Consider the following 25,649-nt stretch of genomic DNA (forward strand, 5'->3'; position numbering starts at 1 on the left):
CCATATTTGTATGTTCTTTCTTTCACAGTGAGAATCCTAACTCCCAAAACATCGACACATGTAGTCATTTGCTCAGTTCTATATTAATCTAAAAGAGTTTCAAAATTGTTTCTTGTGTAACACTACTAAAAACTAACCTACTAAAAACAGTTCAGAATTTGTTCATACTTCTTCCCCTTTCTGCATCCCCTCCCCACATCCCACTCTGGTCCAGAACAAGGATTATATCATTAAAAACTCATCATAAGTTACTTGGATTTGTTCTTTCTTCTTTGTCCTCCCTCTTCAGTACGGTTATAGTAACCATAAAAAAATGCACTTAGATTAATTTGCTTCCATTTGCTTTCAGATTTAGTCAGGTTTTCCCTCCTAATTCTTACTGATTTTTTAATTTTTAATTTTTGCAGGCACATGGTAGGTGTATGTACTTATGGGGTATTTGAGATATTCTGATACAGGCATACAATACATAATAAACATATCAGGGTAAATGAGGTATCCATCACCTGAAGCATGTATCCTTCGTGTTACAATCCAATTATACTTTTAGTTATTTTTAAATGTACAATTATTGTTGTGTGCTATCAAATACTAGATCTTGTTCATTCTATCTAATTATATTTTTGTATCCATTAGCCATCCCCACTCCCCTCCCCTCAGACTACCCTCCCCAACCTCTGGTGACCAGCATACTACTCTCTATCTCCAAAATGTGGCTGCTTTATTTTACTTAACATAATGATCTCCACTTCAACCATGTTGTTGCAAATGACATGGCCATTTCATGGCTGAATAGTACTCCAATGTGTATGTGTACCACATTTTTTTTTTTCTGAGACAGAATCTTGCTCTGTCGCCCAGACTAGAGTGCAGTGGCATGATGTCAGCTCACTGCAACCTCCACCTCCCATGTTCAAGTCATTCTCCTGCCTTAGCCTCCCAGGTAGCTGGGATTACAGGCGCCCGCCACTGCGTATGGCTTATTTTTGTATTTTTAGTAGAGACAGAGTTTCCCCATCTTCGCCAGGCTGGTCTTGAACTCCTGACCTCGTGATCCACCAGCCTCAGCCTCCCAAAGTGCTGGGATTACAGGCGTGAGCCACTGCTACTGGCCACCATATTTTCTTTATCCATTCATCTATTGATGGATCCTTAGGTTGATTCCATGTCTTGGCTATTGTGAATAGTGCTGCTATAAACATGGAAGTGCAGATATCTCTTTGATATGCTGATTTCCCTTCTGTTGGGTATATACCTTGCAGTGGGATTGCTGGATCATATAGTGGTTCAATTTTTGGTTTTTTGAGGAACCTCTATACTGTTTACCATAGTGAGTGTGCTAATTTTCATTCCCACCAACAGTATACGAGGGTTCCCTTTTCTCCAAATTCTCACCAGCATTCATTACTGCATGTATTTTGGATGTAAGCCATTTTAACTGGGGCGAGATGATATCTCATTGCAGTTTTGATTTGCATTTTTCTTATGATCAAAGATGTTCAGCACTTTTCCATATACCTGTTTGCCATTTGTATGCCTTCTTTTGAGAAATGTCTATTCAGATCTCTTGCCCATGTTTTAATCAGATTATTAGATTTTTTCCTATGGAGTTATTTGAGCTTCTTATATATTTTGCTTATTAACCCATTGTCAGATGGATATTTTGCAAATATTTTCTCCCATTCTGTGGGTTGTTACTTCATTTTGTTGATTATTTCCTTTGCTGTGCAGAAGCTTTTTAATTTGATGTGATTGATCCTATTTGTCCATTTTTGCTTTGGTTGCCTGTGCTTGTGGGGTATTACTCAAGAAATCTTTGCTCAGACCAATGTCTTGGAAAGTTTCCCCAATGTTTTATTTTAGTGGTTTCATAGTTTGAGGTCTTAGATTTAAGTCTTTAATCAATTTTGATTTGATTTGTGTATATGGCAAGAGACAAGAGTCTAGTTTTACTCTTCTGAATATGAATATCCAGTTTTCCCAGCACCACTGATTGACGAGATGGTCCTTTCCCTAATATATGTTCTTGGCATCTTTGTCGAAAATGAGTTCAATGTAGATGTATGTATTTGTTTCTGGGTTCTCTATTCTGTTCCCTCTGTTTTTATGTGTCTGTTTTTATGTCAGTACCATGCTGTTTTGGTTACCTGAGCTCTGTAGTATAATTTGAAGTCAGGGAAAGTGATTCCTCCAGTTTTGTTGTTTTTATTCAGGATAGCTTTGGCCATTCTGGGTCTTTTGTGGTTCCATATAAATTTTAGGATTATTTTTTCCATTTCTGTGAGGAACGCCACTGGTATTTTGAAAGGGATTGCATTGAGTCTGTAGATTACTTAGGGTAGTTTGGACATTTTAACAATATTGATTCTTCCAATCCATGAACATGGAATCTTTCCTTTTGTGTGTGTGTGCACTCTTCAATTTCTTTATCAATGTTTTACAGTTTTCACTGTAGAGATCTTTAATTTCTTTGGTTAATTTCTAGGTATTTAATTGTATTTGTAGCTATTGTAAATGGGATTATTTTCTTGATATCTTTTCAGATTGTTTGCTGTTAGCATATGTAAGCACTACTGATTTTGTATGTCGATTTTATATCCTGCAACTTTACTGTATCTATCAGTTCCAATAGTCTTTTCATTGTATCTTTAGGTTTTTCCAAATATAAGATCATATTATCTGCAAAAAGGATGATTTGACTTCTTCCTTTCCAATTTGAATGCCCTTTATTTCTTTTTTGTTGTTGTTGGATTGCTCTAGCTAGAACTTCCAGTACTATGCTGAATAACAATGGTTAAAGTGGACTTTCTTGTCATGTTCCAGATCTTAGAGAAAAGGCTTTCAATGTTTCCCTGTTCTATATGATACTATCTGTTGGTCTGTCATATATGGCTTTGATTATGTTGAGGTATATTCTTTCTATGCCCACTTTTCTGAGGGCTTTCCCCATGAAGGGATGTTGAATTTTATAAAATTCTTTTTCAGCATCAGTTGAAATGATCATATGGTTTTTGTTGTTGTTGTTGTTGTTGTTGTTTTGAGATGGAATCTCACTCTGTCACCCAAGCTAGAGTGCAGTGGCACGACCACCTTCCAATTTTAAGTGATTCTCCCGAATAACTAGCATTATAGGTGTGTGCCACCAAGCCCAGCTAATTTTTGTATTTTTAGTAGAGACAGGGTTTCGCCATGTTAGCCAGGCTAGTCTCAAACTCCTGACCTCAGGTGATCCACCTGCCTTGGCCTCCCAAAGTGCTGGGATTACAGGCGTGAGCCACCACACCTGACCCTTTTTCCTTCCTGTCTTCCTGTCTCCCTTCCCTCCCCTCCCCTCGCCTTTTTTCTTTTTCTTTCTTTCTTTCTCTCTCTCTTTCTTTCTTTCCTCTCTCTCTCTTTCTTCTTCTTTCTTTCTTTCATGTGTCTTTGTTTGATTTTGGTGTCAGGGTAATACTAAATTTGAAAATATCTCACCTCCTGTATTTTTCAGAGACTTTTTATTATGACTTCAATCTCCTTACTTGTTATTGGTCTGTTTATGTTTTGTATTTCTTCATCTTGGTAGGTTGCATGTGTCTAGAAACTTATCCATTTATTCTATGTTTTCCAATTTATTGGCATACAGTTGCTCATAGTAGCCTCTAAACTCAGTGATTCTTTGAATTTCTGCAGCATCAGTTTTAATGTCTCCTTTGATATCTCTGATTTTACTTATTTGGGTCTTCTCTTTGTCTCACAAAAGATTTGTGAATTTTATCTTTTCAGAACACCGTTTTTTTGTCTCATTGACCTTTCATATTCTTTTCTTCACTTCAATTTTTTAATTTCTGTTCTAGACTTTATTATGCCTTTTCTTCTACTAAGATTGAGTTTGGTTTCCTCTTGATTTTCTAATTCTTTAAGATGCATTGTTAGGTTGTTTATTTGAAGTTTTTCTACTTTTTGGATATAGGTGCTTATTGCTAAAAACTTTCCTCTTAGTACTGCTTTCATTGCATCCCATTGGTTTTGGTATGTTGTGTTTCTATTATCATTTGTTTCAAGAAATTTTTAATTTCCTTCTTAATTTCTTCATTAACCCACTGGTCATTTGGGAACATATTGTTTAATTTCCATGTGTTTGCATAGTTTCCAAAGTTCCTGCTGTTACTGATTTCTAGTTTTATTCCATTGTGGTCAGATGAGACATTTGATATAATTTAAATTAAAAAAATGTAAGATGTGTTTTGTGGCCTAACATATCGTCTTGTCTTTCAGAATGATCCATGCGTTGAGGAGAGGAATGTGTATTCTAGAGCCATTGAATGAAATGTTCTGTAAATATCTGTTAGGTTCATTTGATCTACAGTGCAGATTAAATTCAATGATTCTTTGCTGATTTTCTATATGGATGATCTCTCCAATGATGAAAGTGAGGGGTTGAAGTCTCCAGCTATTATTATTATTATTATTATTATTATTATTATTATTATTATTTTGAGATGAAGTCTTGTTCTGTTGCCCAGGCTGGAGTGCAGTAGTGTGATCTCAACTCACTTCAACTTCTGCCTCCCGGTTTCAAGCAATTCTGATACCTCAGCCTCCTCAGTAGCTGGGACTACATGTGTGCACCACCACGCTTGGCTAATTTTTGTATTTTTAGTAGACCCAGGGTTTTGCCATGTTGGCCAAGCTGGTCTCAAACTTCTGGCCTCAAGTGATCCACCTGCCTTGGCCTCCCAAAATGCTGGGATTACAGGCTTGAGCCACCATACCTGGCCTCCAGCTATTATTGTATTGGGGTCTCCCTCCCCTTAATTCTAGTAATATTTGCTTTATATATCTGGGTGCTTCAGTGTTGGGTGCATATATATATATTTACAATTGCTATATCCTCTTGCTGAATTGACCTTGTTGTGATTATGTAATAACTTTCTTTGTCTCTTTTTATAGTTTTTGTTGTAAAATCTATTTTGTCTGATGTAAGTATAGCAACTACTGCTGGTTTTTTGGTTTCTATTTGCATGGAATATCTTTTTCCATTCCTTCATTTTCAATCTACGTATGTCTTTGTAGGTAAAGTGTATTTCTTGTAGGCAACAAATTGTTGGGTCTTGTTTTTTTTTTTTTTTTCTTTTCATTCAGTCACTCTGTCTTTCTATTGGAGAATTTAGTCCATTTACATTCAATGTTATTATTGATAAGTAACAACTTGCTCCTTCCTTTTTGTTATATGTTTTCTGGTTGTTTTGTGGTCTTCTCTTTCTTCTTTCCTCTTCTTATCTTCCTTTTAGTGAAGGTGATTATCTCTGATGGTATGTTTTAATTTCTTGCTTTTTATTTTTTGTGTATCTATTGTATGTTTTTTTAATTTGAGGTTACCATGAGGCTTGCAAATAATATCACCTATTATTTTAAACTGATGACAACATAATACTGATTGCATAAAGAAATAAACAAGCAAAGAGAAAACTAATAAAAACTCTACACTTTAACTTTGTACCCCTGCTTTTAACTTTTTTTTGTTTCTATTTGCATGCCTACGTCTTGAATAGTTGTCATAATTATTATTTTTTATTGGTTCATGTTTTAGTCTTTCTACTCAAGGTAAGGGTAATTTACCCACCACAATTACAGTGTTATAATATTCTGTATACTGGCATATACTAACACCAGTGAGTTTTGTACCTTCAGATGATTTCTTATTGCCCATCAATGTCTTTTTCTTTCAGATTGCAGAACTCCATTTAGCATTTTTTGTAGGACAAGTCTTTTGTATGTCTGAGAAAGTCATTCTCCTTTAGGTTTGAAGGATATTTTTGCTGGATATACTATTCTAGGATTAAAGGGTTTTTTTCCAGCACTTTAAATAGGTCATGCTACTATCCTGTCTTGGCCTATAAGGTCTCTACTGAACAGTCTGCTGCCAAATGTATTGGAGCTCCATTATAGGTTATGTGTTTCTTTTATCTTTCTGCTTATATGATTCTTTATTGTTGGTTTTTTGGGAGTTTGATTATTAAATGTCTTGAGGTAGTCTTATTTGGGTTAAGTCTGCTTGGTGTTCTATAACCTTCTTATACTTGAATATTGATATTTGTCTCTAGGTTTGAGAAGTTATCTGTTATTATCCCTTTGAATAAACTTTCCACCCCTATCTATCTCTCTACCTCCTCTTTAAGGCCAATAATTCTTAGATTTGCCCATTTGAGGCTATGTTTTAGACCTTGCAAGAGTGTTTCATTCTTTTTTAGTTTTTATTTTGTCTCATCTGACTGCATATTTTCAAATAGCCTATCTTCAAGCTCAGTAATTCTTTCTTCTCTTTGATCAATTCTGCTGTTAAGAGACTTATACATTCTTCAGGATGTCAATTGCATTTTTCAATTTTAGAATTTCTGCCTTATTCTTTTAAATTATTTTCAATGTTAAACTTTTCTGATAGGATTCTGAACTCCTTCCCTGTGTTATCGTAAATTTCAATGAGCTTCCTTAAAACAGTCATTTTGAATTCTCTGTCAGAAAGATTACACTTCTTGGTCTCTTCAGGATTGGTCACTGGTGCCTTATTTAGTTTGTTAAATGAGGTCATATTTTCCTGGATGGTCTTCATGGTTGTGCATGTTCATCAGTTTCTGGACATTGGAGAGTTAGGCATTTTTTGTACTCTTCACAGTCTGGCCTTTTTTGTTCCTGTCCTTCTTGGGAAGGCTTTCCAATTATTCAAAGGGAAGTGAGTGTTGTGATCTAAGTCTAAGTGAGATATAAGTGCCCCTCAGGGGGCACTGTATCCATATATGCCTCAGGGGGCACCCCAAGCCCAATAATGCTGTGGCTCTTATAGATTTGTAGAGGCACCACCTTGGTGGTCTTGGATAAAGTCTGGAAGAATTCTCTGGATTACCAGGCAGAGACTCTTGTTCTCTTTCCTTGCTTTCTCCCAAACAACAAATGGAGTGTCTCTGTCTCTCTCTGTTTCTCTGTCTCTGTGTGTGTGTGTGTGTGTGTGTGTGTGTGTGTGTGTGTGTGTGTGTGTGTGTGTGCGCTGAGCTGCCTGGAACTGGGGGAGGAATGACACAAGCACCCCTGTGGTCTACCACCACTGGGACTGTGCTGGGTCAGACCTGCAGCCAGCATATATCACCCAAGGCTTATAGTAACCACTACCTGGTCATCACCTATGTTCATTCAAGGCCTTAAGGCTCTACAATCAGCAGGTGATGAAGCCAGCCAGGCTTGTGTCCTTCCTTTTTGTGCAGTCAGTTTCCCCTGCTCCCAGGTGGATCCAGAGATGCCATCCCAGAGCCAGGGCCTGAAGTTGGGAACCTTAGGAATCTACCTGGTGCTCTATTCTACTACTGCTGAGTTGGCACCCAAGCCACAAGAGAAAGTCCTTCCTCTTCTTTCACAAGCAGAGGAGTCTCTCCCTGTGGCCAGTACTATTCCAGGCCCATGGCAAGTACTGCCTAGCTACCACCAATGTTCATTCAAGGTCCAAGAGCTCTTTAGCCAGCTTATGATAAATGCTGCAAGGCCAAGGACTCTCCCTTCAGGGCAGTGAGCTTCCCTTTGGCCCAGGGCAGGTCTAGAAATGCTGTCCAAGAGCTAAGGGCTAGAATTGGGTACCCCAAGAGCCCACTTGGTGCTCTATCCAACTGTGGCCCAGCTGGTACCTATGCTGCAAGACAAATTCTCCTTTACTCTTACCTCTCCTTTTCTCCACAGAAGGGGTCCCTCCTCAGAGCCACCATAGCTAGGAATGTACAGTTTTACACCTGAAGCCAGTACCTCTCTGAATCTTGTCCAAGGTCCACAGCAAGTACTGCCTGGGTACCACTGCTGAATATTCAGAGCCCAAGGGCTCCTCAGTAAGCAGATAATCCTGCCAGGCCTGGGTCCTTCCCTTCAAGGTAGCAGGTTCCCTTTGAGCCCAAGTATGTCTAGAAATGTCATCTGGCAGCTAGGGCCTGGAATGGGGGCCTCAGGACTCTACCTAGTATTCTATCCTACTGTGGCTGAGGTGATATCCAAGTTGCAAGACAAACTCCTTTTTACTCTTCCCTCTCTTCTCCTCAAGCAGAGGGAAGGAATCTCCCCTGGAGCTGTGAACTGCATTGCCTGCAGTTAGGGAAGGGGTGGAGCAAGCACCCTCTTGGCTGCCCCCACTGTTGTCTTACTAATTCATGTGCCCTCCAAGCCCACAGGCTTCAGATCCAGCACAGCACCAACACTTAACCAGGAATTGCAGTCCTTGTGGCCTACATTGCCTTTCAAGTTTATTTAGGACCCCGGAGCACTTTAGCCCACAGTGGTGAGGCTTGCTGGAACTCAGGTTCCGACCATTGGGATGGGAGATTCCCCTCTGGCTAGCGGTGGTCTAAATGCTTCCTCCATGGGTGCCAGCTGAGTTCTGCCTTGTGTTGCTTTCTGCTGAGACAGGGCAGCACTAAGATGAAATACAATGCCCCACAACCACTGCACTCTTTCTCCCCAGTGCACAGATTCTCTCTCTGCACCATGCAAATGCTGCCAAGGGATGGGAGAGAGATGGCATTAGCAATTCATGGCTGTCTTTTCTACCCTTTTCAGTGCCTCTTTCAGTGATATGAAATTAGAATCAGGTACTATGATTGCTCACCTGGGTTTTGGTTCTTCTTGTTGTTGTTGTTATTGTTTTTGATTTTGGTTCTTATGAAGACACTTTTCTGTGTGGATAGTCATTCAATTTCGTGTCCCTGTGGGGAGGACAATGGTGGAGGCTTCTATTTGGCCATATTGTTCCACCTCTTCCCATTCTTATCGATTGATTTGATTTTTTAAAATATGTAGGCTAGTAACATACAGTCATGCATCCCTTAATGACAGAGATACATTCTGAGAAATGGGTCTTTAAGTGATTTCATCATTGTGCAAACATCATAGCATATACTTACACACACCTAGGTGGTGTAATCTACTATACACCTAGGTTATATGGTATAATCTATTGTTCCTAGGCTACAAACCTGTACAGCATGTTACCATATTGAGTATTGGAAGCAACTGTAACACAATGGTAAGTATCTGTGTATCTAAACATAGAAAAGGCATAGTAAAAAATATGATATACAAGATAACTGGGGCCAGGCACAGTGGCTCATATCTATAATCCCAGTGCTTTGTTGGGCTGATTCAGGAAAACTGCTTGAGGCCAAGTGTTCTAGACCAGCCTGGGAAACATAGTAAGACCATGAATTGAGCTTGCAGGACAGGAAATTGCTCTGGGCAAGTCAGTGAGTAAGTGGTGAGTGAATGTGAAGGCCTCAGACACTACTGTACACTACTGTAGAGTTTATAAACACTGTATATCTAGGCTACATTACATTTATAAAAAATAAAGTAACTGCACTACTATGTTACAACAGCTATAATATCACTAGGTAATAGCAGTTTTTCAGGTTCATTATAAACTTATGAGACCACCATTGTATATGCATTGATTGAAATGTCATTATGCGGCACATGATTGTACTTTCAAAGTCAAAACTGCATGAAAAGGTATACTCAAAGAACCTTCATTCTTTCTTGTCTTTCTTCCTCTCCATTACCCTCATCCCCACTCTACCATCCTGCCTTGTAAGTATCCAACCTCAGTATTTTGTTTTTTTCTTCCTGTTTCTTGTGTAATGATGAATGCATGTATGTATGTATATATGTATATGTTTATATTAATATAAATGAATATATATGTTTTCTTAGCTTTCCTATGCTTTTGTACAAAAGGTAGCATATTACATATATTCTTTTGCAGTGAGTTTTTATATTTTATAATATCTGCTGGAAATCAGCCCACATTCAATCATAAAGATCTTCATCCTCATTCCTCTTTAAGGTTGCATAGTACTTCATAGTATTTTCATAGTCTATTCAATCATTCTTCAATATTTTCCAATTACATACAACTTTGCAATGAGCAACTTTGTGCATATCTATTTATTATAGTTGGAGGTATATTTCCAGTATAAATTTCTAGAGGTGAGATCACTAGGTCAAAGAGTAGATGGGTACACATGTCCTCTTTTTAAATATTGCTACATTCTCCTCATAGGTACCATTGTACAATTTTGCATTCCCACTATCAATGTTTAAGTGTACCTTTCCTCATAGCCTTGCTAAGCTTGTGAATTTTTGTCAATTTGATGGATAAGACATATCTCAATGAAGTTTTAATTTGCAATTCTTTTTTTATAAGTGAATTAAGTATATTTTTATGTTTAAGGACCATTTTTAACATCTCTTAATTTAAAAAGTGTCTCTTTGTACCTGTTTCCTACTTTTCTATGGGATTTTTGGTATTTTTTTCAATTTTTAAGAGTTCTTTATAAATAATATATTAGATCTTTTTACTTTAATATATATAGTGAAGACTTTCTTCCCAGTTTGTCATTTGCCTTTGACTTTGTTTAGGTTGTTTTTTCCCATATAAAAGTTTGGTGGTTTTGTGTAGTCAGGTTTATCAATCTTTTCTTTTTTTTGTCACCTCAAAAAGGGTTTACCAATCTCTTTTGCTGTACTTGGAAAGCTAATTCTTATACTGAGGTTAAAGAGGAATTCACCCAGGTTTTCTTCTAGTTATTATATGGTTGTATTTTTCAAATTTATATATATAATTCATTTGGAGTTTGTTTATTTATTTATTTATTTATTTATTTATTTATTTTTTGAGATGAAGTCTTGCTTTGTCATCCAGGCTGGAGTGCAGTGGCACTATCTCTGCTTACTGCAACCTCTGCCTCCTGGATTCAAGCGATTTTCTTGCCTTAGCCTCCCTAGTAGCTGGGATTACAGACGCCTGCCACCATGCCCAGCTAGTTTTTTTTTGTTGTTGTTGTTGTTTTAAGTAGAAACAGGGTTTCACCTTGTTGGCCAAGCTGGTCTTGAACTCCTGACTTCAAGTGATCCACCCATCTCGGCCTCCCAAAATGTTGGGATTACAGGCATGAGCCACCGTGCCCAGGCTGGAGTTTATTCTTGAATAAGGTCTGTGGGATGTGCCTAATTTTATATTTTTCAGAAAAATATACAACACACTAGTAGTCCCAACACTGTTTACTAAAAATACAATTTTTGTTCCAGTGATTTGAGAGACCACTTTTATCATATATTAGATTTTTATATGTAGTTGGATCTATTTCTGGATTTTCTGTTCTATTCCATTAATCTATTTATCCTCTGGTATCATACTGTTGTACTTAAAGATGTTTTGTAATATGTTGTAATATCTGGTGACCACCTCTCTTAAGTGCACTCCTAGTTATTCTTATGTGTTTACTTTTCCATATAGAACTTAGAATCAACTTGTCTAGCTATATTAAAAAGCTTACTAGCATTTTTATTGAAATCTCATTAGATTTATAAGTTAACTTATGACTAAATAATGTTGAGACATCCTAATCAAGAATAAGAGACATCTTTTCAATTGTTCAGTTCTTCTGTTCTGTCTTTCACAAGTCTTAAATAGTTTTCTTCATATAGGTTTTGAAAATTCTTTGTTAAGTTTATTCCTATGTGTGTTATCATTTTTGTTGCTATTATAAAATTTGTCTCATTCATTATATCTCCTACCTGGTCATTATTTGAATATATGAGAGCTTGATTTTTGCACGTTAATTTTATATCCTGATACCTTGCTGGATTTTGTTATTATTTGAATTATTTTTATCATTTCTCTTCTAGGTTGGAGTTGACAAACTTTTTATATAATAGGCTAGATAGAACATATTTTCAGCTTTGAGTGCTAAGGAGTCTCTGTCACAATTATTCCCTCTGTCATTTATGCACAAAAGCAGTCATAGTCAATATGTAAGTGATTGGGTATGACTGTGTTCCAATATAACTTTACTTATAAAAGCAATCAGTGGGCCAGATTTGGGCTGCAGGTCATAGTCTGCTGACCCCAGTTCTAGAGTTTTCCAGGTATATGATCATATCATCTGCAAATATAATTTTTTTAATCCAGCTACTCAACATGGTACAAATCATTTTATTATTTTTTTCCTATTCTTTTGCCTCTAAGTTTTCCTAGTCTAATTGCTATTTAACAATGTTAAATGGTAGTGGAGACGGTTGGGATCCTTGCCTTGTTTTTGGCCTTAGTGAATGCTTTCAGTGTTACCCCATCATATAAGATTTTGGATTGAAATATGCATATTGTTATATTAAAGAAATAACCATTCATTCCTATTTTCCAAGAGTTCTTATTCAGGATAGGTATCAATTTTTTGTCAAAGTCTTTTTTACTATATATGAAAATAGGCATGTGGTTGTTCTCCATAACCTATTAATGCAGTGAATTATGTTAATACATTTCCTAACAACAATGAATCATCTTTATATTCCTATTATAAACTTCCCTTGATCGTGGTATACTATTCTCATAATGTAGTATTGGGACCTAGAAAAATATTCTGTGTACCATAAACTATTGGGAGTATTAAAACTGAGATGCAAAGGGAAAGCCCATCTCTTGTAGAGGGTCTGCCATAGGAAATAGACGTAAATTTTAAGAGTTTTCTATGTTGCATTCTTTCTGAAATGCAAGTAAACATTATCTCTATAAAATCAGATGAAATATAAACTAATCAGATGAATAAAAATGGATCTGGATGAGAGATAACTAAAAATAAAAGCTGCTGGTAAAAAGAAGAAAAATTGTGAAGAGTTTAAGAATCCAAATAATGGAATTAAATTCTGCTTTGGAAGTGGTAAAGAGTATAACTAAGCAGCTTAAAAGAAGTATAAATCACAACGTGAGCCATGAGCCCTTCTCACATTGCATCTCTCTGACCCTTCTTCTATGGTCGTCTCTCTCTCTGACTACATGTAAAAAAAAGTTCTCTACTTTTAAGGACTCATCTCATTAGAGCAAATCCATTAAAAAAATCTCCCCATCTCAAGGTCATAACCTTAACCACATCTGCAAAGCCCCTTTTGCCATATAAAATAACATATTCACAGGTCCCAGGGATTAGGGCATGGTTATCTTTAGAAGGCCATTATTCCTCCTATTAGTGAGTCAAAGATCTAAGTTTGTAAATAAAATGAAATATCTCTGTTACAGGTAAAATTAGTAAAAAGAAACCAAGACCTAGATATTTTGAGGAAACTTTTTAGTACCAAATGTAAACTTTAAAACAAATTTAGTAACCAGATTGGATTATGTTTATTATACCAAAAACTCCCAGCATACATGGTTATGACCATTCTAGCATCTCATGGACTCTGACTCAAACCCAAGCAGAGATGGCTTAATCACATCTATTTAATAAGGATTAGACGTGGCAATCAGGTTGCAAGAGGGAAAGGGGTGGGGGGAGAGAGAGAGACACAGAGAGAAAGTTACTGGGCTTAGAAGATTTATCTTTATGATGTGTTGATATAGCAATCAAAGGTTCCCATTTCATCAATCAATAGTCCCCATTTACTTTAGAGTAAAAGCCAAAGGCTTTGCAATGAACAAGACCCTACGTGAGCTAGCCGCCTGCTCCATGCCTCTCTCAAGTCATCCCTGAGTCATTTCTGCTCATTGATGCCAGCCACGTGGGCTTCTTGCTTGCTTTTTCTTTTCTTTCTTTTTTTTTTTTTTTGAGACTGAGTAGCTGGGATTACTGGTGCCTCCCAACACGCCCAGCTAAATTTTGTAATTTTAGTAGAGACAGGGTTTCACCATGTTGGCCAGGCTGGTCTTAAACTCCTGACCTCAAGTGATCCGCCCACCTTGGCCTCCCAAAGTGCTGGAATTACAGGTGTGAGCCACTGAGCCCAGCCTTCCTTGCTTTCTTTTGTAGGTGTGTACCTCAGAGCCTTTGCACTGCATCTCCCTCAGACTAGAATGCTTTTCCCCTCATTTTCCATGGGACTCTCTTTCTTGCTTCCATCAGGTCTTCATTCAAAAGACTCCTCAGTAAGGCCTACCCTGCTCTGTCCACCCTACTTAAAATTCCCCTGTCCCCACAATCCCAATCTCACGTATGCAGCTCTATTTTGCCATAGGACTTGCTTTCTAACACACACATCTAATTTGTATGCCTTGTGTATTATCTGTCCCCCCATCCCATACTAGAGTATAAGATTCACAAAGGCAGTTTTTTTAACCTATTTTGTTTATTGGAATATTCAGTATTTGGAAAAAGTACCCAGTACGTGTGGGCCCTCAGCCCATGTGTGTGGAATGAATGGATGGATACCTGAATAAACGAAGAGCAAGCATACTAATTGTACTTAAATCGTGTAATACTTGGGGTGGCTTATAGGAATTGAGAAGATTTGGGGGTGGCAAAGTAAGGTCCCAAAAATACCTCTTGATTTTTTTTATTACAACAAGACATTTATAGGAGATTGACTCCAAAGGATAAGGACGGGGAGAGGGAGAGAGAGAGAGGGGGACCGAGGGAAAGAATGAGTGATGTGAGGAGGGGAGAGAAGAGAAGGGGAAGAAGGATGAGACTTAACTGACAACAGAAATATGAACGATGACTGATGGAAACAAGTGTACTCTAAGGGGCCCTTATGGCTTAGTATTTATGCCCTAATAAACAACCATTTGAACAAGTATTATACTCCTCAGTATCTAACCCTTTATAAAAAAGTTCTCTAAACTGTTATGCCCTAAAGGGATTTTAAACACCCTGCCAGCCCTCCCCGCGGTTTCCTTCCCCTTGGAAGAAGAAAAGAAGTTGGAGCCCACCAGGAAGCGCCAAACCCTTTTGACTTTCTCCTCTGTTACACAAACACACAAGAGCTCAGAAAGCACACACGTTTTTAGAGGGAGAATTCTTTCCCTTCTCCCAGTTCCCATGAGGACTGAGTTTTCTTCTGGCCTCTCCCTACCCATTTACTCACTCTACCCTAGGGATTGGTAAATTTCAGAATAACAACAGGTTATGCTAATCTCATTCTGACCTTTTTCTCTTGAGAACAAGATGCCCAGAAGGGCTCTGCCGCATGGAGAGGCCTGCTGTGAGCCCAAGACCCCTTGCACTTGGGGGGCTGCTTTTTTCTAGGGCACAGTTAGCAGGCTTAGTTGTTCTCATTTTAAGCTACATCCTCCAACCAGGCTTCTATCAAATAAAAGTACAATTTTAAAAAAATCTTCTGTATTAGTGTGCTGTCTGCCATAACAAAATACCACACCCAAGGGCTAATATCCAGAATCTACAATGAATTCAAACAAATTTACAAGAAAAAAACAAACAACCCCATCAAAAAGTGGGTGAAGGATATGAACAGACACTTCTCAAAAGAAGACATTTATGCAGCCAAAAAACACATGAAAAAATTCTCATCATCACTGGCCATCAGAGAAATGCAAATCAAAACCACAATGAGATACCATCTCACACCAGTTAGAATGGCGATCATTAAAAAGTCAGGAAACAACAGGTGCTGGAGAGGATGTGGAGAAACAGGAACACTTTTACACTGTTGGTGGAAGTGTAAACTAGTTCAACCATTGTGGAAGTCGGTGTAGCGATTCCTCAGGGATCTAGAACTAGAAATACCATTTGACCCAGCCATCCCATTACTGGGTATATACCCAAAGGATTATAAATCATGCTGCTATAAAGACACATGCACACGTATGTTTATTGAGGCACTATTCACAATAGCAAAGTCTTGGAACCAACCCAAATGTCCAACAACGATAGACTGGATTAAGAAAATGTGGCATATATACAGCACGGAATACTATGCAGCCATAAAAAATGATGAGTTCATGTCCTTTGTAGGGACATGGATGAAACTGGAAACCATCATTCTCAGCAAACTATCACAAGGACAAAAAACCAAACACCGCATGTTCTCACTCATAGGTAGGAATTGAACAATGAGAACACATGGACACAGGAAGGGGAACATCACACACTGGGGACTGTTGTGGGGTGGGCGGAGCGGGGAGGGATAGCATTAGGAGATATATCTAATGCTAAATGACGAGTTAATGGGTGCAGCACACCAACACGGCACATGTATACATATGTAACAAACCTGCACGTTATGCACATGTACCCTAAAACTTAAAGTATAATAATATTAAAAAAAAAAAAAGATTTTCAAGATTTAAAAAAAAAAAAAAACACACACTAGGCAGCTTAAACAACAGAAATTTACTTCCTCACAGTTCTGGAGGTTAGTTTAAGGTCAAGGTATCAGGGTGGTTTCTAGTGAGGATTGTCTTCCTCGCTTGCAGGCTGCCACCTTCTTGCTGTCTTCACCTGGCCTTTTCTCTGTGCGTGCAGAGAGAGAGAGAGTGCACTCCAGTGTCTCTTCTTCTTATTAGGACGCCCATCCTGTTGGATTAGGCTCCACCCTTTTGACTTCACTTAACCTTAATTATCTCCCAAAAGACCCTCCCTTCAAATATAGTCATATTGGGTCTTAGGGCTTCAATATATGAATTTTGGGAGGAAAAAATTAGGTCCATAACATCTCCCATTTGTCTTTCTTCAATTTGTTCAAAACCCAGAAGAGAAAGAGAGAAAAAGAGGTGTTACTTATTGGGGATCCCCTTAGAGACCCTAGAATCCTGCATATGCCCTTTCCTCCTAAGTTTCTTTTTCTTTTTTTTCTCTTTGAGACCGAGTCTAAGTCTGTTGCCCAGGCTGAAGTTCAGTGGCACAATCTCAGCTCACTGCAACCTCCGCCTCCCAGATTCAAGTGATTCTCCTGCCTCAGCCTCCTGAGTAGCTGGGATTACAGGCGCATACCACCACGCCCAGCTAATTTTTTTATTTTTAGTAGAGACAGGGTTTCACCATGTTGGCCAGGCTGGTCTTGAACTCCTGACCTCAGGTGATCCACCCACCTCAGCCTCCCAAAGTACTGGGATTACAGGCGTGAGCCACCATGCCTGGCCCCTTTCCTCCTAAGTTTCTTAAACATATACTCTGTATATTCTGGAAAACCAAAACATTAATAAAGTTTAAGAATTCTGAAATGGATAAATATAGGTACTTTCAAGGAATAAAAAACTCTCAAGGAATAAATCTTGAAGTAAATGCAAGACAATTTCCCAATTTTTTATAGGGCATAGTTGGGAGATACGTTGTCATTTTTTTAATTTTTTTTTTTTTTTTTAGACACGGTGTTGCTCTGTCATCAAGGCTGGAGTGCAGTGGCAGGATCATGGTTCACTGCAGCCTCAACCGTTTAGGCTTAAGCCGTCTTCCTGCCTCAGCATCCTTTGTAGCTGGGACCACAGGTGTATGTCACCACGCCCAGCTACTTTTTGCATTTTTTGTAGAGATAGAGTTTTGCCATGTTACCCTGGCTGATCTTGAACTCCCGAGCTCAAGCGATCCACCTGCCTCAGCCTCCCAAAGTTCTGGGATTACAGGCATGAGCCACCACACCTGGCTTCATTTTCATTTTGAAATCAGAAAAATTGAGTTTCAAATATTTTTATTTGAAGTTTTTATATTAGAGAGTAAAAAATTATACATAGGAGGTTTTAAATCTCATATGTATACTCACAACTCACATATTTACGTATCCAGTCCAGACCTCTGGATTTATATGTCCAACTTCCTACTCAATTTCTGAAGTAGAAAGTCTAGTGGATATCTCAAACCCAACACATTCAAAATCGAACTGATCTGTCTTAAACTTGCTCCTACTCTAGTCTGCTAGATTTTAAATGATAGCAACTCCATCTTTCTACTTCCTTTGGTCTAAAACCTTGAGGTCATCACTAACTCTGTCTGTCTTCACACAGCCCAGACACATTCCTATAGCAAATTCTTGTGGCTCTACCTACAATCCAGAATTTGATCTGTCCTCACAATCTCCACTGTTACTTCCCTCATTAAAGTATCATCATCTCTTTTTTGGGTTATTTCAGTGGCCTCCTTACTGGCCTCTCTGCTTCAGCCTTGCCCTCCCGTCTCCTGTCAATGGTCTATTCTCAACACAACAGCCAAAGTGAGGCTTTCAAAATGTATACAAAACCATATTACTCTGAACTCTCCAGTGGCTCCTTATCTCACACAGAAGCAAATGCCACAGTTCTCACAATGGCCTCATCCACCCTAAATGATCTGAACACCAGCGCAGCACCATCAGCCCTCTGACCTTGTCCCCACCACTTCCCCTCTTCCTCCCTTTTCTTCAGCCGCACTGGCTTCCTCTTCTTCCTAGAACATACCAAGCACCAACCCACATCAGAGGCTTGGCATTTCTGTTTCCTTTGCCTGAAACATACTTCTCTTAAGTATCACATCTCTTTCTCTGTCATCTCCTCCAGGTCTTTGCTCTACTGTGACCTCAGTAATAACTTCCCCATGACCCAATTTATAATTACAATTCATGTCCCCATCCCAGAACCCATCCCTATTTTCTGCTCTGTTTTGCTGTGTAACACTTATCATCATATATTTTGCATATAATTTATTACATCTCCTGATCCTATCCCACACACTAGAATATAAGCTCCATGAATTCAGAAATGTTTGTCTGTTTCATTTACTGAGTACTCCCAGTTAGAATAAGGCCTGACATACTGGGGTATCTCAATATATGTTTATTAAATTGAATGAATGACTTCAGTATGTCATTCTCTTTGATAGGCCAAAGACGAAAAAAATAGAGAAGATATGAATAGAACAATTGATGAGATGGATTTAATAGATCTATTTTAAACAAAGATACATTTGAAAAATAAACCCCTATTTTCAAATGTTTATGGCAGGGTTTCTCAACAACAGCTATTATATTTTATGTCAAATAGTTCTTTGTTGTGGGGGGTTCATATTACAGTGTACATTGTAAGATGTTTAGCAGCATCACTGGCCTCTACCAATTAGATGCTAGTGCAATCAATACTCTCCCACTCTCAAGTCATGACAACCAAAAATGTCTCCAGACATTGCCTAGTGGAGACTAGCCACCTACGGTAATACCTAAAGTTGAGCCACATATACACACCAAAAATATATCATTTAATAAGAAAAGTTTAAACAAAAAATATCACAATCAATTGGAAAAAAATTCTCCAAAAATATTGGGTCAAAAATTAACCAAAACAACATCTAAGATCTATTTTTTATAAGGCTGCCAGATAAAATATAGGAACCCAGTTAAATTCAAATTTCAGATAAATATTGAGTAATTTTTTAGTCTAAGTATGTCTCATGCAACATTCGGAACATACTTACACCAGACATTTATCTGTTGTTTATCTGAAATTCTAATTTAACTGGAGAATTGCCAGAATTGCTAAATCTGGCAATTCCAGTTTATAAAATAATAAGTATAAGATTGCTACATATAAAATTATAGCCACTACCTATAGAACACAGCCAAAACTGTACTAAGACAAAGGTATGTTTGTCAATGCCTTCATTTCTTAAAAAGAGAAATGACTAAAAATGAACTAAACTTTAACTGAAAAATTTAGAAAATGATAAAATAAAATGAAAGAAAACAAATATAAATAATCTAAAGGACTCTCCCACAGTTAAATTAATTGGCAGAAGAAACCCTTGCCCACTCTAGTAATAGCCTTGCTGATAGGACTGTAATATTCTAAGTTCTTTGATCCTTGGACAGTGATGGATACATTCTAATAAAGCTTAGCATTTACTCACCACTCTAGATGCTCCATCAATGTCTTCTGTTGATGTCTTTTTCCTTTAGATATATAACTGCACATGATCATCATGCTGTGTTACGTCAGTAAGATTTTTTTTTTTTTTTGAGACAGAGTCTCGCTCTGTCACCCAGGCTGGAGTGCAGTGGCACAATCTTGGCTCACTGCAACCTGCGCCTCCTGGGTTCATGCCATTCTCCTGCCTCAGCCTCCCGAGTAGCTGGGACTACAGGCACCTGCCACCACGCCAAGCTAATTTTTGTATTTTTAGTAGAGACCAGTGATGATGGTTACTTCTAGAGTTTTTATGGCTTTAGGTTTTACGTTTAAGTCTTTAATCCATCTTGAGTTAATTTTTGTATAAGGTGTAAGGAAGGGCTCCAGTTTCAGTTTTCTGCATATGGCTAGCCAGTTTTCCCAACACCACTTATTAAATAGGGAGTCCTTTCCCCATTGTTTGTTTTTGTAAGGTTTGTCAAAGATCAGATGGTTGTAGCTGTGTGGTGTTATTTCTGAGGCCTCTGTTCTGTTCCATTGGTCTATATCTCTGTTTTAGTACCAGTACCATGCTATTTTGGTTACTGTAGCCTTGTAGTATAGTTTGAAGTCAGGTAGCTTGATGCCTCCAGCTTTGTTCTTTTGGCTTAGGATTGACTTGGCAATGAGGGATTTTTTTTGGTTCCATATGAACTTTAAACTAGTTTTTTTCCAATTCCGTGAAGAAAGTCATTGGTAGCTTAATGGGGATGGCATTGAATCTATAAATTACCTTGGGCAGTATGGCCATTTTCACGATATTGATTCTTTCTATCCATGAGCATGGAATGTTCTTCCATTTGTTTGTATCCTCTTTTATTTCATTGAGCAGTGGTTTGTAGTTCTCCTTGAAGAGGTCCTTCACATCCTTTGTAAGTTGGATTCCTAAGTAGTTTATTCTCTTTGAAGCAATTGTGAATGGGAGTTCACTCATGATTTGGCTCTCTGTCTGTTATTGGTGTAGAGGAATGCTTGTGATTTTTGCACATTGATTTAGTATCCTGAGACTTTGCTGAAGTTGCTTATCACCTTAAGGAGATTTTGGGCTGAGATGATGGGGTTTTCTAGATATACAATCATGTCATCTGCAAACAGGGACAATTTGACTTCCTCTTTTCCTAATTGAATACTCATTATTTCTTTCTCCTGCCTGATTGCCCTGGCCAGAACTTCCAACACTGTGTTGAATAGGAGTGGTGAGAGAGGGCATCCCTGTCTTGTGCCAGTTTTCAAAGGGAATACTTCCAGATTTTGCCCATTCAGTATGATATTGGCTGTGGGTTTGTCATAAATAGCTCTTATTATTTTGAGATATGTCCCATCAATACCTAGTTTATTGAGAATTTTTAGCATGAAGGGCTGTTGAATTTTGTCAAAGGCCTTTTCTGCATCTATTGAAATAATCATGTGGTTTTTATTGTTGGTTCTGTTTATGTGATGGATTATGTTTATTGATTTGCATATGTTGAATCAGCCTTGGATCCCAGTGATGAAGCCAATTTGACCGTGGTGGATAAGCTTTTTGATATGCTGCTGGATTAGGTTTGCCAGTATTTTATTGAGGATTTTCACATGGATGTTCATCAGGGATATTGGTCTAAAATTATCTTTTCTTGTTGTGTCTCTGCCAGCCTTTCATATCAGGATGATGCTGGCCTCATAAAATGAGTTAGGGAAGATTCCCTCTTTTTCTATTGATTGGAATAGTTTCAGAAGGAATGGTACCAGCTCCTCTTTGAAACTCTGGTAGAATTCGGGTGGGAATCCATCTGGTCCTGGACTTTTTTTGGTTGGTAGGCTATTAATTATTGCCTCAATTTCAGAGCCTGTTATTGGTCTATTCAGAGATTCAACTTCTTCCTGGTTTAGTCTTGGGAGAGTGTATGTGTCAAGGAATTTATCCTTTTCTTCTAGATTTTCTAGTTTATTTGAGTAGAGGTGTTTATAGTATTCTCTGATGGTAGTTTGTATTTCTGTGGGATTGGTGGTGATATCCCCTTTATCATTTTTTATTGAGTCTATTTGATTCTTCTCTCTTTTCTTCTTTATTAGTCTTGCTACCAGTCTATCAATTTTTACAAAAAGCCAGCTCCTGGATTCATTGATTTTTTGAAGGGTTTTTTGTGTCTCTCTCTCTCTCCTTCAGTTCTGCTCTGATCTTAGTTATTTCTTGCCTTCTGCTAGCTTTTGAATTTGTTTGCTCTTGCTTCTCTAGTTCTTTTGTGATGTTAGGGTGTCAATTTTGGATCTTCCATGCTTTCTCTTGTGGGTATTTAGTGCTATAAACTTCCCTCTACACACTGCTTTAAACATGTCCCAGAGTTTCGGTACGTTGTCTTTGTTCTCATGGGTTTCAAAGAACATCTTTATTTCTGCCTTCATTTTGTTATTTACCCAGTAGTCATTCAGGAGCAGGTTGTTCAGTTTCCATGTAGTTGTGCAGTTCTGAGTGAGTTTCTGAATCCTGAGTTCTAATTTGATTGCACTGTGATCTGAGAGACAGTGTGTTGTAATTTCTGTTCTTTTACATTTGCTGAGGAGTGCTTTACTTCCAACTATGTGATGTGGTCAATTTTGGAATAAGTGCAATGTGGTGCTGAGGAGAATGTATATTTTGTTGATTTGGCTGTAGATGTCTATTAGGTCCACTTGATGCAGAGCTGAGTTCAAGTCCTGGATATCCTTGTTAACCTTCTGTCTTGTTCATTTGTCTAATATTGACAGTGGGGTGGTTAAAGCCTCCCATTATTGTGTGGGAGTCTAAGCTCTTTGTGGGTCTCTAAGGACTTACTTTATGAATCTGGATGTTCCTGTATTGGGTGCATATATATTTAGGATAGTTAGCTCTTCTTGTTGAGTTGATCCCTTTACCATTATGTAATGGCCTTGTTTGTCTCTTTTGATCTTTGTTGGTTTAAAGTCTGTTTTATCAGAGACTAGGATTGCAACCCCTGCTTTTTTTTTGCTTTTATTTGTTTGGTAGATCTTCCTCCATCTCTTTATTTTGAGCCTATGTGTGTCTCTGCACATGAGATGGGTCTCCTGAATACAGCACACTGATGGGTCTTGACTCTTTATCCAATTTGCCAGTCTGTGTCTTTTAATTGGGGCATTTATCCCATTCACATTTAAGATTAATATTGTTATGTGTGAATTTGATCCCATCATTATGATGCTAGCTGGTTATTTTGCCCGTTAGTTAATGCAGTTTCTTTCTAGCATTGATGGTCTTTACAATTTGGCATGTTTTTGCAGTGGCTGGTACTGGTTGTTCCTTTCCATATTTAGTGCTTCCTTCAGGAGCTCTTGTAAGGCAGGCCTGATGGTGACAAAAATCTCTCAGCATTTGCTTGTCTGTAAAGGATTTTATTTCTCCTTCACTTATGAAACTTAGTTTGGCTGGATATGAAATTCTGGGTTGAAAATTATTTTCTTTAACAATGTTGAATATTGGCCCCCACTCTTTTCTGGCTTATAGAGTTTCTGCCAAGAGATCTGCCGTTAGTCTGATGGGCTTCCCTTTGTGGGTAACTTGACCTTTCTCTCTGGCTGCCCTTAACATTTTTTCCTTCATTTCAACCTTGGCAAATCTGACAATTATGTGTCTTGGGGTTGCTCTTCTAGAGGAGTATCTTTGTGGTGTTCTCTGTATTTCCTGAATTTGAATGTTGGCCTGCCTTGCTAGGTTGGGGAGGTTCTCCTGGATAATATCCTGCAGAGTGTTTTCCAACTTGGTTCCATTCTCCCCGTCACTTTCAGGTACACCAATTAAACGTAGATTTGGTCTTTTCACATAGTCCCATATTCCCTGGAGGCTTTGTTCATTTCTTTTTACTCTTTTTTTTTCTAAACTTCTCTTCTCACTTTATTTCATTAATTTGATCTTCCATCACTGATACCCTTTCTTCCACTTCATTGAATCGGCTACTGAAGCTTGTGCATGCATCATGTAGTTCTCATGCCACGGTTTTCAGCTCCATCAGGTCATTTAAAGTCTTCTCTACACTGTTTATTCTAGTTAGCCATTCATCTAATCTTTTTTTCAAGGTTTTTAGCTTCCTTGCAATGGGTTCAAACATCCTCCTTTAGCTGAGAGAAGTTTGTTATTACCGACCTTCTGAAGCCTACTTCTGTCAACTCATCAAATCCTTCTCCATCCAGCTTTATTCCATTGCTGGCGAGGAGTTGTGATCCTTTGGAGGAGAAGAGGCACTCTGGTTTTTAGAATTTTCAGCTTTTCTGCTCTGGTTTCTCCCCCACCTTTGTGGTTTTATCTACCTTTGGTCTTTAATGTTGGTGACCTACAGATGGGCTTTTGGTGTGGATTTCCTTCTTGTTGATGTTGATGCTATTCCTTTCTGTTTTTTAGTTTTCCTTCTAACAGTCAGGTCCCTCAGCTGCAGGTCTGTTGGAGTTTGCTGGAGGTCCACTCCAGACGCTGTTTGCCTGGGTATCACCAGCAGAGGCTGCAGAACAACAAAGATTGCAAAACAGCAAATATTGCTGCCTGATCCTTCCTCTGGAAGCTTCATCCCAGAGAAGCACCCACCTGTATGAGGTGTCAGTTGGCCCCTATTGGAAGGTGTCTCCCAGTCAGGCTACATGGGGATCAGGGACACACTTGAGGAGGCAGTCTGTCCGTTCTCAGAGCTCAAACACTGTGCTGGGAGAACCACTGCTCTCTTCAGAGCTGACAGACAGGGACATTTAAGTCTGCAGAAGTTTCTGCTACCTTTTGTTCAGCTATGCCTTGCCCCCAGAGGTGGAGTCTACAGAGGCAGCCAGCCTTGGTGAGCTGCAGTGGGCTCCGCTCAGTTCGAACTTCCCCAGCTGCTTTGTTTACCTACTCAAGCCTCAGCAATGGTGGATGCCCCTCCCTCTGCCAGGCTGCTGCCTCACAGGTTGATCTCAGACTGCTGCACTAGCAGTGAGCAAGGCTCCATGGGCATGAGACCCACTGAGCCAGGCATGGGATATAATCTCCTGGTGTGCCATTTGATAAGACCATCGGAAAAGCACAGTATTCAGGCGGGAGTGTCCCATTTTTCTAGGTACAGACAGTCACAGCTTCCCTTGGCTAAGAAAGGGAAATCCTCTGACCCCTTGTGCTTCCCGGGTGAGGCAATGCCCCACACTGCTTCAACTTGGGTGAAGCATCCCAGCTTGGGTGAAGCATCCCAGATCGACTTCAGACTGCTGTGCTGACAATGAGAATTTTTTTAATTTTTTTTTATTTTTATTATACTTTAAGTTCTACAGTATTTCAAGCCAATGGATCTTAGCTTGCTGGGCTCCATGAGGGTGGGATCTGCTGAGCTAGACCACTTGGCTCCTTGGCTTAAGCCCCCTTTCCCAGGGAGTGAACGGTTCTGTCTCACTGGCATTCCAGGCACCACTGGGGAATGAAAAAAAAAAAACTCCTGCAACTAGCTCGGTGTCTGCCCAAATGGCAGCCCAGTTTTGTGCTTGAAACCCGGGGCCCTGGTGGTGTAGGCACCTGAGGGAATCTCCTGGTCTGCAGGTTGTGAAGACCATGGGAAAAATGTAGTATCTAGGCCAGAATGCACCATTCTTCACAGCACAGTCCCTCATGGCTTCCCCTGGCTAAGGGAGGGAGTTCCCTGACCCCTTGCACTTCCTGGGTGAGGCTACCTCCCCACCTTGCTTTGGGTCACCTTCCGTAGGCTGCACCCACTGTCTAACCAGTCCCAATGAGATGAGCCAGGTACCTCAGTTGGAAATGCGGAAATCACCCACCTTCTGCATTGATCTTGCTGGGAGCTGCAGACCAGAGCTGTTCCTATTCGGCCATCATGCCAGCAACTCCAAGACATTTCTTTACGTCCTTGAAACATTTTCAGGCAGATGGCAATGCCTGTCTGAAGCATTAGTGCTAGAGATGTGGGCTTGGAATGAACCTGGGAGTGTCTGGACTCCCGGAAGGATTGAAGTCTATCAACTATCTTTGAGAACCAGAGTGAAAACAAAGAAGCAAGGTCTATTGTGTATAATC

The sequence above is a fragment of the Pan paniscus genome, chromosome 15 (genome assembly GCF_029289425.2).
Source record: "Pan paniscus chromosome 15, NHGRI_mPanPan1-v2.0_pri, whole genome shotgun sequence".
In the NCBI taxonomy this organism is placed as follows: Eukaryota; Metazoa; Chordata; class Mammalia; order Primates; family Hominidae; genus Pan; species Pan paniscus.